This window comes from Zeugodacus cucurbitae, chromosome 4 (assembly GCF_028554725.1).
Source record: "Zeugodacus cucurbitae isolate PBARC_wt_2022May chromosome 4, idZeuCucr1.2, whole genome shotgun sequence".
Taxonomy (NCBI): domain Eukaryota; kingdom Metazoa; phylum Arthropoda; class Insecta; order Diptera; family Tephritidae; genus Zeugodacus; species Zeugodacus cucurbitae.
Genome location: NC_071669.1, coordinates 10,460,560 through 10,475,813, shown reverse-complemented (window position 1 = coordinate 10,475,813; position 15,254 = coordinate 10,460,560). Strand labels below are relative to the sequence as shown.

General features: G+C 34.3%; 1 protein-coding gene across 1 annotated transcript in view; it reads right to left on the bottom strand.

Moving 5' to 3' along the window:
* The window catches only part of LOC105209327 (cysteine-rich motor neuron 1 protein), a 396,142-nt gene that overhangs the window by 155,742 nt on the left and 225,146 nt on the right, over nt 1-15,254 (bottom strand). The window lies entirely within an intron of this gene.

The following is a 15,254-nucleotide window of genomic DNA, read 5'->3' as shown; positions in this document are numbered from 1 at the left end:
GCGGGATATACATTTTCGATCAGAGAGAAAATTCTATGAAGGCAAGAAAAATTATTCTCTAAATTTGGTTATTTTTAAGGCATAAGTTTTTCACAACTGAAAATAGCCAATACAACATTCAACAGATGGAGAAAGAAATCTTAAAAAAACAGCTTTGAAGGCCGACCTAACATGATGAGACACTGTGAAACTAAGCGAAGTAGCCATATTAGAGCTTATATATTCGAATTAAGGGGTTAGGAGTAGTCAGGATTTTCAAAAAATATATTTTCGTTTAGTGTAATATCTTAAAAATATTCTCCGAAAATTTGAAGTTGATCCAATAATTATTCGACAAATAGTACCTCAAAGAGCGCTCGAACAGTCAAAAACGCTCGGGTGAGACATTAAATGAGAGACATTTTCTCAAAACTATGTTTTTTGAACTGGTGACAACGGTAATTCGAAAACCACTCAGGAGATTTTAATGAAATTTATACAGCCCATAGAATACATAATAATCCAGGGCCTGATCGAAGCATTTTTTGTTTTTCAAAAATTTCGTTTTTTTAATACCAATTAACTGTTTATATTTTTCCGAAAATCTAAAAAAAATTTTCTTCGGACGCCATTTTGTTAATTAAAAAAAACTTCAAACAGTCCCAGAATTATCTATTTATAAGACAAGTACGTCTTATCCGATTGATTTTAGATTAATATTCAAGGACTTATGATTGTCATCACAAGGACCTTTTTTTGAAACTGAGTCAAATTTTTTTTTCAAAATTTCGTGACTTCAAGTCAAACTATTTAATTTTGTAAAGTAACATGTTTTAATAGCAAAAAAAATTACTGAAAATTCGAATTTTTTGTGTCTCTGACTACCCCTAACCCCTTAAATAATATTCAACATATTTTCTTCGATTCAACTCATCAAATAAGTAACAACTATCTGGACGACCTTGTCTTCGGCCTATATTTTAAGTAATTATTTAGAATTTAACCTGTTTTTATGGCGCTATCTGATTTTAGAAATTTGTAAATGAAGTGATGTTACTTTAACCTTTCATAGAGTCAGTTTTAGATTGTTCGGAAAAGTAACCTTCCTTTGACAAGTCTTTGTAGACGAAAAAAAATTACTCTGAAGACTGTGAAGACTTCAATATAGAATATCAAACAGAAAACCAAAAATATTTCAAAACCATGGTCTAATATTTCTTATTAAAAAATACGAGATGTGTTCAAAAAATAACGGGAATTTTCGTTTTTCGAGGAAAAAATTTATTAATTCGTTAACATTAATGTTGTCGCCTCCAAAATCATGTCTATTAGATATTATGCCCTTATTCCAACGGTTCTAACAATAGTCAAAACACGTCTGACACTCAATTTTTGGGATAGCTGTAGACTCTTTTAGCGATTTAATTAAAAAAATTTAAAAACCTTGTTAGTTTATATATTACATATATTATTAGGGAATCTCTCCTCGCTATATCACTTAAATTGAGATTCTCGCTGAAGAAAACTTTAGAGCATCTGACATCAGTCTAGGATCAAGTAGAGCTATGACAAAATTAATATCCACTCCAAAGACTATATATGTAGGTCTCTATAACACATTACACTGCTCAAATCCGCTTTCATACAACCAAGTAATACTCAAAAGCCGCTTAATACAATTCTCAATGGACTGAATACAAAATCAATTTCATTCCGCTTTACTACTAACACTACAACAACACTGACTAAGTCTTCCGCATTGCAGCCAGCATACTAAACACTTCAATTCTAATGAAATTTCAATTCACTTGTAATAAACTGCAACTTACAATTTGCAAACTAGTTGCGTGCAACACGAATGCGCGCACGCACGCTTCGCGACGCAGCTTATGGCGAATTTGGTTTGGTCGCGCTAGTGCAGCGCTGTCGTGTGGCTTGCTATTTGTCACGTCTTGGCACGTAGCACTAACGGTACACCGCGTAGGTATTTGCAGGTGCTAAAGAAGGTGCATGCAGTGGCTAAATGAAGCGAATTGTGATACAAGCAGCGACATGCAATTCACTTAAATACTACAAAGGCATAATGAAACGGTACACAAAAGCAATGGAAAAAGGAATGAGAGAAAAATAAGGATTTCGTGGAAGATTTGAAGGTATTAGAAGTTCTAAGAACTTTCTTAATAGTTTTGTGTGTTTGGACTTAATAAAAAGCGTTGTTGTGCGTGGCGTATGAGTAATTTTTATAATATCTCGAATAGAACAAACAACTGGTATAAATCATGAGCACTGGTATAATAAAATATAGCTAGTATGGCTGTGATTTATACCACTTTACTTAGATATTCGTAACAATTGGTATCAATTTTAAAAAGTGGTATAATAAAAAATAGTCGTTATACCACTTTAATTAAACATTAGTGGATAGAAACTGCTACAACATCCAAACTGGTATAAATAAACAACTGGTATAACTCAATAAAGTTAGTGGTTACAACAAAATGAGAAGTTTTTCACACACTCTTCATTGGAATGCAATTTCTATTATTCGTAACCACTAGTATAAATTTCAAAAACTGGTATAATCAAATAATAGGTGTTATTTCATCTCTAAACGAGTTTCGTAAAAAGAAACTGTTCGAAATTGCAAAACCTGGCATAATTTAGTAACTGGTATAACTCAAAATTGCTGATATCTACACAAAAATTGTTAGTTATTTACATACACTATTCTTCTGAATGCAATTTTAAAATATTTACGTTTATATTTTGATTTTTAACACCTTAATTTATTATTATTTATTTTTGCTTCCGCCGTTTTTTCTTTGTATAAAAACGGTTACAAATGTGGATGTTACAAACGTCGATAAGCCTCAGCCGCACTTTTCTTAGAATTAAAAAAAGAAAAGAAAAATTTCCCGCAAATTTCGAGAATTCGGCTCAAACAGTGACATTTTCAGTTGAGAATAAGTTTGGGATGCAAACAGACCTTTACAAATATTTTGTTGGGTTCAAGTAGACACAAATGTCCAAGGACGATATAAAACGATTTAATCGATTTAATCGACCAGAGCTTGACCCTAGAGACATCTATTGGAAAACGGCGGAAGCAAAGTTGTAGACCTCATATATTTATATTTAGCATTTTACAAAAAAAAATCTTGTCATTTCTCTTTACTCATAATTTTATAGTTGCTATGACAACTCTTAACAGTAGACTAAGATCTTGAGAGATAAGGTACAATATGTTACAGACCCTTTTTGGCACCATTGTAAATAACACTTAATTTTTATTGAAATGTCAGTTAGGGAGCTATCTTTACACCTTAATCCTAAGCAATTTCATGCCACCAAATGGTATAAAATAATCATAATACCTTTGCACTTTTTGTTCAAATAGTTTTCATTGTACAGACCCATACACTCTCTAACCCCATCTTCCAAACTTGCCTTTCGGCATTTCGGTCACCTGAGGAGTTATGCCTTTGTATTGTTATCTTTTAAACCATTAAAAATTCTTTTTACTACTTATGTATGCTAGTTAGACGAAAATTTATTACCTAAGGTATGCTTTTGTCTGCAAGCAATACTTCAGAAATTTTACAGCCATCTACACTCACATACATACTTAGTAACGACTGGGCACTATGAAATTGTAGAGACAAAAGCCTAGTGGAAAAACAATAGATAACAACTTTAAATGTCAGGCAGACGACGATTGCACCGCGTCGGAGTCGTGACGAAGTGTGCGAGTGGGCGCAAATGAAAAGACAATGCCAAAAAGGATGAAATCTTTGGCGAAGGCTAGAGATGGACTTGTAGAGTATAGTAGAGACTACTAAGTATTTCATGAACTACTACTCATAATATATAAGTAGGCGAATTAAAAAAGCTACAGCTACAGCTGGAGTAGAAGTTCCTGGAACAACGACAGGCATGCTGAAAACAATACGCAGCGCTGAATTTATTGAGATAAAAAATATTTAAGACTGCCTCAAATGCTGTTGCATTCGCACTGTGCAAAGTTGAGTTGAGACGGCGAGTGCAATAAATGCTTGAAAGACTAGCGGCTTTGTACTTAGAGTGAGTAGTGGGTGGACAGCTGCAGCGCAGCGATAGTTGAATATTGTCTTCAACTGCTAACAAGCTTACGTATTATTAAATTTTACTACTCACACAATTCCATGGCGTTGCAATGACATTCGAGTTGGACAGCCAGCAAAGTTGGCAGGCAGTCGGCAAGACAACAATACGCCGTTGACAGTTGAGTTGTTGGTCGAGAATTGAAAGAAAGAAAAGGTAAAATGTCTGTCTGCTTAGTCCTTGCAAATAAATTTGAGGTGTTTTTTCCCCTATTGTTCGCAAGTAATTTTACTGCACTTGGAGATAAGAAATGCTAGAGAGTTAGTTGGTGTAATCAGATGTACACAATTGCTGCTTCATGAGCTTTGGTGCAAAAGTAGATGGTGGGCTAGGAAGTTGGAGCAAAGGGTTTTGTGCGAGAAAAAATTAATTACGAAAGTTGAATATAGCTAATGGTAAATCATTATTAAGATTGAGTTAAGGATGATTTGTAATAATTTAAGTTCATATATGATATATAAAGTCATGAAATTATAATAGTTTGATGCATGTTTTGGACCATGTTATTCCGGGAGAAAGTGAATATATTTCTTCTGAACAATATTTTTATACTTAAATCATTGTTATTCTCAACTTTCAGATTTCTATCTCAATCTCAATCTTCATCTTAATCCCAAGCTCACTCTCTCCCTAGCTCACTCTCTCTCTCTCTCTCTACCTCACTCTCCCTTTATCGCTAGCTCTCTCCATTCTAGATATACCTCTTATCTACTCTCCATAACTTTTCTCTCCCATCATCACTACATTTGTCCGTATTTCGATCTATATCAATCTCTTTCTCTATTGCTATGTCTATTTTTCACTCTCTTCCCATATATATTTTTCTTGCGCTCTGTTCTTTCCTCTCCCTCCCTCTACGGGACATTACCTATGGTACGGTATAAGAGATAGCCACTACTTCTACTATGTGCAACCTAGTTTTTATTCAAGGGACGTTGAAATCTTCGGTCATATTTCTCATTTCAGGGTCTGACTAAAATTAGCACATATATTTTTTAAACTCTGACACAGGCCTTAAAATATAAGGTTGGCAAATATCCCCTTTCTGCCTTTTTGTCTTTTGAATTTCGCGGCTATGTATAAAGGGCTACAGAGCTCTTTTCTGGTAATACTATAAATCTTTGAAAGGTCTTGACATAACCTTCAATACGACGCTGTGCAAAATTAGTTTGGTTATTGCGTTCAATTTTAAAGTTTTCTTTCGTTAAAGGCAAATCCGCTAGAGAAATGTTCCGTGAAATTAATGGTGTTTTGGGGGATGGTACTCTATCACTTCGAACTGCGGAGGAATGGTTTCGACGATTTCGAGCGTGTGAAAACGACACCATGGATAAGCCAGCCGACGGAAGACCTGTGCGGACGAATACCGATCAAACTATGGAAAACCTTGACATCGTCCAGGAGATGGGAGTTAGTCACCAAACCATTTTAAACCATCTGCAGAAGGCTGGATACACAAAAAAGCTTGATGTTTGGGTGCCGCAGGAACTCGACCCATTTTTGAAGCGGATGGTGACTGGCGACGAAAAATGGATCACATACGACAATATCAAACGAAAACGGTCGAGGTCGAATGTCGGTGAATCGTCCCAAACAGTGGCCATGCCGGGATTGACGGCCAGGAAGGTTTTGCTTTGTGTTTGATGGGATTGGAAGGGAATCATCCACTATAAGCTGCTCCCATATGGCCAGACGCTTAACTCCACCATCTACTGCGAACAACTGGACCGCTTGAAGCAAGCGATCGACCAGAAGCGTCCAGAATTGGCCAACAGAAAGGGTGTAGTGTTCCACCAGGACAATGCCAGACCACACACTTCGTTGATGACTCGTCAGAAGCTACGGGAGCTCGAATGGGAGGTTTTATCGCATCCACCATATAGCTCGGACATAGCGCCAAGTGATTACCACCTGTTCCTGGCAATGGCGACGCCCTTGGTGGTGTAAAGTTGAACTCAAAAGTGGCTTGTGAAAAATGGCTGTCCGAGTTCTTCGCAAATAAGAAGGTGGGCTTTTACGAGGGGGTATTATGATGTTGCCGTCTAGATGGAAACAGATTAGCGAAAGAAACGGCCCATATTTGAACTAAATCCGATCACTGTAACTCTTTTTTATAAAGCATTGAATAAAGTGCAAAACAGCGGAAGGAAGCGGATATTTGCCAACCTAATATACATATTAGAATATTATTTTGTTCGAATATTTTTCCTTCCCGAGCATGCAACGTTCCTCGAACAATTTTATAATACATATAGGAAACTAATATTTCTTAATACATAAACACAACTAAGAAATATTAAATATAGTTTAGATACATAATCACCTTAAAATAGTTCACCCAACAAGGTATTCAACTACAAATTTTCTATCATCAATATCACTCTCCTCATTCCATTTAATGATTCTATCGTAGACACACTTAAACAGTCACACATACCCAAACAATTTGCTTGCTCAAAGTAGCATGTCAACCCTGAACCATGAAAATACCGTGAAGTACCGTGAGCGCACTCTCTCTAGTGCATATATTTTATAAATGTGTAGCATATTTTTTTGCGCGCAGCAATGCGGTTGGCAACAGCGCGCACAATGAAATATGATGACCGTCGAATGAACGAAAAACGTGAGCGCTGCCAGACAGCATTTGTGTCATATATCACCCAGGAAAGAAACCAGGGGGAAAAGTGACGCTTATGCAATGGAGCTTATATACAAAACATCTATATGGAACTATATGTACCTCGAAACTACAGCGATTTAAGTTTGGGAAATGCCAAAAGCTAGCACTTAACTGCATACAGCTATGACATATTTCCAGTCGCATGCACTCTAATTCACTCGCTGGTTCACCATTATACGAGTACCTGTGTCTGTTTAGTTTTAACGTTGCATTTTTGGGTTCACAGGACGAATTTTTTATTTTATAGTTATTTTTGGAAAATATTCCAGTTACTTAGTGCATATAAATTGTGAATGCAACAAGCTTTTTACATATATATTTCCTGCTATGCATCGCTTTAGATTTATAAATTTCTATATATTTTACATGCAGCAGCAACTTGCATACACTGTTATGCAGCGTTATGTGCTAGTGCGTGCTGTGTGTGTTTTAGGGTATTAGTTTGTCAGCTCAGGTGCATGCTGATGTTGCATAATTTATTGGTTAGTTGCAGCGGTTGGCTCAACGGCCCACAAGTCTTTGTAATTGTGGTTGTACGCAGGACATCACCGCATACACCAGCACATACACGCTTATACACCTGTAGAGATGCTTGTAAGCGCATAGCATAGAATTTGGTAGCACATTATTAATGGCTTTGATGCGTTGGTGGCATGATTGAATTATGTAGTGTGCAAATTAAATTTATATTTGAAAATAATATTTATCATAGCAGTTTGTGGAGCAGCAAAATGCAGCAATATGGAGGAGTTGCAGGTGCAAAGGAGCTTTAAATATTGAGTGCTGGCCACAAGCTAATAAATTTAGTGAAGCTATGATGATGTTGTTATTGGTGTAATAATTTAATTTTAATACACGACAGGTTGAATGTCTCTGAGTTTAAATACGAAGTTGTCGATAGCAAACTATATACATATTAGGATCCAAAATTTTAGTTTCTCAACATGGCTACTTAAGCAGCTCCAAATTGTAAGCTTAGACTAACTAGCTTTTGCAAATAAATCTATTATTATAAGGTAAAAAAACACATAAAATAATAAATTTTGGGTATTGAAAGCTTTGAAAGCTCAATATATATATTTATGAACCTAAAAAAGCCATTATCATAAGGTAAAAAATATCAAAAAAAATAAATTTTAAAACCTTAAAGCTTTGAAAGCTCAAAAGCTCAAACTTTATATATGACTTGTAGCTTAAAAAGTCAATATATAAGGTATAAAAGCTCAAAAAGAAATAAATTTTGGCATTTGAAAGCTAAAAGGTGATCAAAAGTGAGCTTTATATCTATACTTTCAACGAGCTTAAAAATTGGAATCGGATACAATTAACTTTTCTCCTAGGGACGCTACTCTTTAGTCGACAAAAACCACCTAAAAGTAAAATTTTGCGATTTGTACATTTTAAAAGCTCAAAAGCTTATTTAATTTAAAACATAAAAAATGCTCCGAAGCACAATGAAGCTTTTCCACTTCTTTGATCAAATTTTTAAGATCGAAAACAATTTAAACTTACGTTGAGATTTGTGTAACTTTAAAAGCTCTAACTGAACAAAAAACTATAATCAAAATTGTGTAAGAAAAGTAATACAGTTTTGCATGTACCCAGTTTTATAAAACATATCTGCGATAAAAAATACACACAACTGAAGTTTTGAGGTTGATACTCCTTTAAAAGCTCAAAAGCTCAAACTATTTTCATTGAAAAGTTTATTAAGAAGCCAAAGAGTTGTAGAAATGATTGCGGTTATGTTGTATCCCAGCTGTCGTAATGATAAAAGCTCATCAAACTGAAGCTTTTGGTGTGATATGCTCTAGAAAGAGCAAAAGCTCACACTATTTTTATTTAAAATTAAGCATAAAAAAGCTCCAGTGTGCAATGCAGCTTTCCCCCTTCTCTGATCAACTTTAGAAGATCAAAAATACGTTAAACATAAGTTGAGTTGTGTGCAACTTTAAAAGCTAAAAGTGAAAAAAAAACATGAACCAAAATTTTGTAATACAAGTAATAGAGTTTTGCTTCCACCCAATTTTACTACACTTTGTGCCACCAAAAAATGCAATTAAGGATGATACTCATTTAAAAGCTCAAAAGCTCAAACTATTTTCATTACAAGGTACAATTTGAATCCAAAGGGTTATAGAAATGATTACGGCTTTGTTGAATACCAGCTGTACTCATGATAAAAGCTCATCAAGCTGAAGCTTTTAGACTGATATTCTTTAGAAAGCTCAAAAGCTCAAACATTTTTATATATTTTTTATTTTAAAATTAATTAGTTTGGTTTAATAATTAATTTCTTTCGAAATTTTTACTGACTAACGAACTTTTTATCACACAATGATGAAGCTCTTCTGAAAGTTTCGATAAAAGCTCTTTCAATTTAGGCTGAAAATATTATCACACAAAAAATATATTGAAAAAAATATAGAGATTGCTCTCCCAAACATACTTAATGAATAATATCCTTCAAATGCCCACGAAATTTCCACAATCCACAACACAAAATTGCAATAAATGAAACGAGGAATTTCATACAAATTTACCACATTTATGCTGCCATATCATATTTGCTTAGAACTCGACTACTCAACGCATGTTGCATGCTTAAAAATGCCGCTATTCATTTAGAAAGTAAACAAAATCCGCAAATCCAACCATAAACGAAATGAGCACAGCGCATTATACGTGTCACATACCATTTTCAGCGCTGGCAAATACGCATTTTTATTAAGTGCACAAACAAATACATATTTGCATTGAAATTAATTATAATTTTAATTATTTCGTTTAAATTGTGCGCTCAACACCGGGCACCCGCATGCCATTTTCTGTTCAGGGCGGGAGTGGAAGGTGTTTCGAGTATGGAATGCGTGCCTACCGCATTCGGTTAGCCACCACTCGGACGTGCGTTTTTATAAACGTTTGCACTTTTCGTGTTAATACTTTTAATAAGCTGTGCAAATAGTGCAAATTTAATTGTGACACGTGTGTTGGGTATGTCGAGTACAGGGTGACTCGAAATATTTTTTATTAAAATTTTTGTGAAATAAAAAAAAATGAATACTTTTAATAAATTGAACAAAAAATGTAATTTAGTTGTGGAACGTGTGTAGGGTATATGGTATATAGGGTGACTCAAAAACAAAATTTTTCATCTATGATAATCTTTACACTTTTCTTGTGTATACTTTTCAAAACAGCGAAAATAATGTGATTTTGTTTAGGAACGTATGTAGGGTATATGCAGTACAGAGAGACCCAATAAACCCAATGTTTTTTAATTATGAAAATCTTTGCACATTTCGTGATTTAAAACCTTGAATGAGCTTCAAAGATAATGTAATTTAGTTGTGGAACGCATGTAGGGTAAATGGGGAAGAGGGTGTCTACAGATAATTTTTTTATTAACTATGGTAATTTGTGTACCTTTCCTGTTTATACTTTTAATAAACTGTACAAATAATGTAATTGTGGAACCTATTTAAGGTTAACGTGACAAAAGGTGATTCAGTAATATTTCTTTTCAAATATCATATTTTTTAAACTTTTCGAGTTAATACCTTTAATAAGCTGCAAAAATAATGTAATTTGGTTGTGGAACGTATGTAGGGTATATGGGAAACTAGGTGTCTACAGATAATATTTTATTAAACATGGACTGTTTTGCACATTTCCTGTTAATACCTTTAATAAGCTGCAAAAATAATGTAAATTGGTTGTGGAACGTATGTAGGGTAAATGGGAAACTAGGTGTCTACAGATAATATTTTATTAAATATGGACTTTTTTGCACATTTCCTGGTAATACTTTTAATAAATTACGCAAATAATGTAATTTAGTTGTGGAACCTATGTAGGCTACATTTGATACAGGGTGATTAAACAAAACATTTTTTAATTATGCATTTTATACACTTTTCGCCTTAATATCTTTAATAAGTTACGCATATATTGAAATTTAGGTGTGGAACGTATGTAGGGTATATGTGGTACAGGGTAACTTAATAATATTTTTTTTAATTATGCATTTTTTTGCACTTTTCGTATTAATATCTTTAATAAGATGCGTAAATGATATAAATTCGTTGTGGAACGTATGGAAGTTATATGAAGTATAGAGTGACTCAGAAAAATATTTTATTAATTTTTAAGGTATTTATAAGGTACAGGGTGACTCAAGAAGATATTTTTTTGTTTAAAAATCTTAATCTCACTCAAAATAAAACTGAATACTGGTCTTCCCCAAAATTTCAACACACAGCCTCTTACCGAAACACCCTTTACAGCTTCAACTAAACGATAAATGTCTATTTACACTCATATTAACGCGAAAATGTTTTCGGTTTATATATTTGCAAGCTTGTAATTGTGTAAATACAACATAAATGCCGCACGTACTTGGCATTATTTGCATTTACACTATGCTCTGCATTTCCATTTCAATTTACATGAGCTCATTTACAAATACACACACTCACTCACAGTTGCTTATTAATTCACACCACTGTACGTGTCCTTCTCATGCTGTCAGCGCAATTTTGATTGAGTGCATTTGTGTTTTTTTATTATTTGTTTATTAATTTTAGTTAGTTTGGTTCAACACTACTGCATATGTATGTGGAGTACGAGTATGTGACGTTGCGGCAGCGAAAATGTGCCACAGCTGCTGGTTATGCGTGTAATGAGTAAATTAAATTTGCCAATGCATACGCAAAAGCGCCAATTATACAAATGCAATTTATTTATTATTTTTATCAAATTTAATTACACTCAAATATGCAACATAAATTCCACGCTGGATAATTAAAAACCACAAGCTGTCTAATTGAAATTGAAATTGAAATTATTCGCTTTCTAATGCATGCAGAAATTCCACACAACAAACGCATATTTCTTATGCTCAAGTTTTGATCTCTCTCAATTTAGGCATTTGGCACTTGGCTTTTTGGCAACAAATAAATTATTGTGCTGCATTTTCAATTAAGATAAGTATAATTCATGAGCGCAAATATTTTAATCGAATTGTTTCGCATGCTTAATTAGTTGATTTGCATGCAAATTGGGCAGTAAAATGTATAATGTAATTAAATGCGCCCTAATGTATGCTTACAATTTGCCTAATGAAGATTAATAAATGCACATATGATGGAGAAAATTATACGATTGCATATGTAAATTTTGTAATTAATATTTTTGAGTTCGAATAAATAATAAATGCAGAACGTTTGAATAAATCGATCACATAAATAATAATTAAATAAACAAATTGACACAATTTAGTTTAGAAGCTGGGAAATATTAGAATTGTTTAGAGTTTGAGACCAAAAGAGTACTTAAAATGAGTCAAATAAAGAAACATCTCACCAAAACCCTCAAAAAAAAAATATTAAAAAAACAAGTAAGGAAGGGCTAAGTTCGGGTGTAACCGAACATTTTATACTCTCGCAATTTATTTCTTTAACTTTATTTATAATATATAATACACAATTTGACCCACATATTCGTCATATATATTGTATAAAGTCCATTGAAAGTTGGAAACCATAATATTAGAAGCACCGAGGTCCTCGTGTTCGATATATGGGGCCTTGAAAACCTATGGTCCGATTTCGGCATTTTTTAAAATGGGGCTGCCCCACTATAAACGTAGTATTTGTGCAAAGTTCTGCATCGATATCTTCACTAGTGCTTACTTTATATATTGTAATGTAAACGATTCAGATTGTCTTCAAAGTGCTGGTATATGGGAAGTAGGCGTGGTTGTGAAGCGATTTGGCCTATTTTCACAACATATCATTGGGATATAAAAAAACTATTACAAACTAAGTTTCATTGGAATCGGTCAAGTAGTTCCTGAGATATGGTTTTTGACCCATAAGTGGGCGACGCCACGCCCATTTTTAAAACTAAACCTATTTGGGGGCGGGGCCACGCCCACCTCCCCAAAAAAATTACATCCAAATGTGCCCTTCATAGTGTGATCTTTCATACCAAATTTTACTTCCATAGCTTTATTTATGGCTTAGTTACGGCACTTTATGTGTTTTCGGTTTTCGCCATTTTGTGGGCGTGACAGTGCTCATTTTCGAAGGCAACCTTCCTATGGTGCCAAGAAATAAGTGTGCCAAGTTTCATCAAGATATCTTAATTTTTACTCAAGTTACAGCTTGCACAGACGGACGGACGGACAGACAGACATTCGGATTTGAACTCCATTCTTCACCCTGATCACTTTGGTATATATAACCCTGTATCTAACTCGTTTAGTTTTGGGTGTTACAAACAAGAGTTATGTGAACAAAACAATAATACTCTCTAGCAACTTTGTTGCGAGAGTATAAAAATCAAAATGCGCCTAAACCCTGCAACGTTAAGTAACTTCCATTTATTTCACAACTAAATTACAATTATCTACCTTTTTTCTGCTATTAGTATGCCTCAACGCACGTAATACTTGCTGCTGCTCAGCAGGAAAATGTCGCAATTTCATCCCAAGTCACATTTAAACACACATTCTTCCACACACCTAAACAACACAGCTTAGTTTTCCCTTTTAATTGTCGGCTTCTGCGCTATTTAGCATATCCTTTTTGATTTGCTCCACAAAGCGCACACTGTGGCAGCGTTTTACATAACATGCGTCCCTAGGCACTTTTTAAACTTTCTATGCGCCAGCGATTTTTCTTTCGAGTTGTTTTTTATCCACGCCAAAATGTAGACTACCTTTTTTTGTATGCAACATGCAAATGAACTTGAATTATACCCAAGTTAGTTTAGCCGAGCGTAATGTAATTTTTGACGACGCAGTAATTTGATGTGTGAGTGACCTTAGCTTGGAATTGTTTGAAGCGCAAGCAAGCGTTAAAGCGTAAAATTATAAAATCATAAAAAGTATGATGTTTTTTTTCGTAGCATAGTTTTAGGGTTAAGTCATTTTGAGAAAAAAAATTATTTTAATAAGCCGCAGGTTGTTAAAGAGAAAATTTAAATAATTGTAGTTGATCCAACACACCTATTATTCCTCTCGCTCTCTCTCAGTATTTCATATTTTAAGTTTTTGGAAATTTTATTCCGGTTTTAGCTTCTAAAAGTATTTCATATTTATCAGTAGTTTCTCTCGAACATTGTTTCGTCTTTGAATTTTCTCTTACGAAATTTCGCGATAGTGTATCATATTACCTGTAATTACCTTATCTACTGATCAATGAAAATCTTTAAGAACATTCTTGCGTTATAGAGTTGTAGAAACATTCAAAGTTGTGCATTTGTAACACTAGTTCCGTTCGTTTTTCTCTCTTTCTCATATCATGTTTTTCTCACTTTCACCCTCTCTCCCACTCTCACTCTCCAGATCACTGTAGTTTTCTCTCACTTTCTCTCACTACTTTTCTCTGTCGCTCTACTTTTATTCTTTGTTACTTTTTCTAACACGCAGTTTGTCTTATCTTCTCTTTTTCTGTCTCTATTTCTCAATCAATACTTCAAAATATTTTTCTCGTTCTCGTCCCTCAAAGTTAACTTTGTTTTCTTATTTCGTTGATTTTTTTCTTGCTCTCTAATTGTCACTCTTACTCTCTCATTTCCTCTCTTTCTATCTTTTTTCCTTTCTGTCTCTATCTCTCCCTTTAACTCTCTCATCACCTACCTACTAACTTCACTTTTTCTCATACTCTCTCACACTATTTTTTTCTTCTTTCGTCCTCCTCAATTTTTCTATTACTCCTTTTACAAACTCTAGTTCCGTTCTCTCTCATTTACTCCTTCTATCTCTCTTTCTCCCTCTCCCTCACTACCTTAAAATATTTTTCTCGTTCTCTCCCCTCTCCCCTCTACCCTGATTTTTCTTCTTTTTTCTAACTCTAGTTCCGTTAATTTTTTTCTCACACTCTCATTTTCTCTATATATTTTCTCTTTTTCTCTCTCTCTCTATTTTTCTCTCTTTCTCTCTCTATTTTTCTCTCTCAATTTCTCCCTCTTCCTCTCTACCAAACTACTTCTTTCTCTCTCACACTATTTTTTCTCTTTCTCTCTTGCTTTTCTTTCTTGCGCTCTCCCTCTATGAGGCATTTTCTTCTGTTTTCAACTACTAACATACATATATATATAACTCTATCTCCGGATCTGTTTAAAAATTTCCTTATTTCCTCAAAAACTTCACAAAAAGTCTCCTTCATTCACATTTCCTGACATGCATCGACATTGTTTGCATACTTTGCGGCGCTGCATTTTAAATTTTATTCCTGCAACAATTTTTAATATATAAATTATACTGTCACAGCTTGAGCGCAAGTATGTTGCAGACACAAAAGTTCCTGCACACAACAGCAACAGCAACAACCGCAACCACTACACCTCGTATTCCCCAATTACCGCTAGACCGAAATTGCCCGGAAGCAGAGACAGAGATACGAGTATGCAACAAACTTAGACAGGCGCACTATAAAATGCTTTATGG